Raw genomic sequence first — 1665 nt, forward strand, 5'->3', positions numbered from 1 at the left:
TTTCTTTCTTTCTTTCTTTCTTTCGAGTTGGAGTCTCACTCTGTCGCCCAGACTGGAATGTAGTGGCACACTCACAGCCACACCAGTGTCAACCTGCTGGGCTCCGGCGATTCTTCTGTCTCAGCCTTCCAAATAGCTGGAACTACAGGTGTGCACTACCACGGCCAGCTAATTTTTAATTTATTGTAGAGACGAGGTCTCACCAAGTTGCCCAGGCTGGTCTCGAACTTGCGGACTCAAGCAATCCACTTGCCTTGGCCTACCAAAGTGCTGGAATTACAGTCTGAGCCACCGAGCCTGGCTTTTTTTTTTCTTCCTTAAATACATTGGCCAGGACCTCCAATACAATGTTGAATAAATTAGTTAGTAGGCATCTTGGCCTCATTCCCACTCTCTATGACAATTGTTCTGTATTTTCATATTAAATGTAATACCTGCCGACAAATTTCAGTAGAATACCTTTAGCAGGTATATGTTTCAGATTCTAAGTTATTCAAATTTTTCAAAATTTTTAAATTTTTTGAAAACATATCAGTTATTTAACTAGGTTCTTTTAAAGAAATTTAGAACATTCATTTATGAGGATAAACACCCTTCATCAGGGCGAACACAGTTTGCAGGCAGCCCCGGAGTTGAGGAATAGCTTTGATTTTTGGTAAGATTTGCGAGTTCACAACTTTCTGATCAATCTTGCACTGCTGTGTAATCTCATATTTCTCTTTTTCTGCTGAAGATCTCACCCTCCTGGTGCCTGGGCTTCCGCAGCTTCTTCTGCTTGAAATAAGCATCAATAAGATGTTTTGGGATTTTCACATTTCTGATATCAATTTTTTTTGGAGGTTTCAATGACAAATTTCTGGTGTGTTCTTCTCAGAGGACCTCGACTGAAGACCAGAAGTCCAGCTGTAAGTCACAAGCCACTGCCTAGTTTCTTCAGGAACAGCACCCTCTTGCCTCTGTGGTGCCCAGTGAGGATGATCAGGATGGTCCCGAGAGTGATGTTGGCTGGCAGTTTTCTCACGTGCTGGCCGAAGGACTTCTTGCTGTGGTTTCACATTTTTCGAGGCACTCTTCAGTAGGATAATATTTAGACATTTTGTGAAGTTTAACCACTTGAGTACTACCATTCTTGTCACCACCAACTGGTTTTGTAAATGGTTGCAAGAAGCTTCTCCTTTTTTTCCTCTTCAACCTTGGATTTAGCTGCAGAGTACTTCTTCCTGTACAAGGTGTTTCTGGAATATATAGCAGATCTAGAATATCTTCCAATTTCTCTGACGAGGACAGGATTTCGGCTGCATTGGGGCTTCCCCTTCTTTGGCTTTTTAGTCTTGCAGTTACCCTTTTTTCACCTTGCCACCAGCATTAGCCTTCTTGGCCTCAGGTTTCTTCTCCTTAGTATCCAGCTTCTCAACTTTTTCACACTCCATCTTGCAGGATGGGAAACAGTGATTTTTTTTGAGGTGGAGTCTCACTCTGTCACCCAGACCTGAGTGCACTGGTCGCTCCCGGCCACTGCAGCCTTGACCTGCTGGGCTCCGGTGATCCTTCTGCCTCAGCCTTCCGAGTAGCCGGAATTACAGGCATGTGCTACCACGCCCGGCTGATTTTTTGATTTATTGTAGAGATGAGGTCTTGCTGCTGAGGCGGGTCTCGAACCCGCGG

The 1665-nt window shown here is 44.2% G+C and overlaps 1 pseudogene; it reads right to left on the reverse strand.

Annotated features, from left to right (window-relative positions):
- Positions 1–563: 563 nt before the first annotated feature.
- Positions 564–1430, reverse strand: LOC103256313 (annotated as a pseudogene).
- Between the last annotated feature and the right edge of the window lie 235 nt (positions 1431–1665).

Source organism: Carlito syrichta, unplaced genomic scaffold (assembly GCF_000164805.1).
Source record: "Carlito syrichta isolate Samal-C Ts95f unplaced genomic scaffold, Tarsius_syrichta-2.0.1 Scaffold289236, whole genome shotgun sequence".
NCBI classification, from domain to species: Eukaryota; Metazoa; Chordata; class Mammalia; order Primates; family Tarsiidae; genus Carlito; species Carlito syrichta.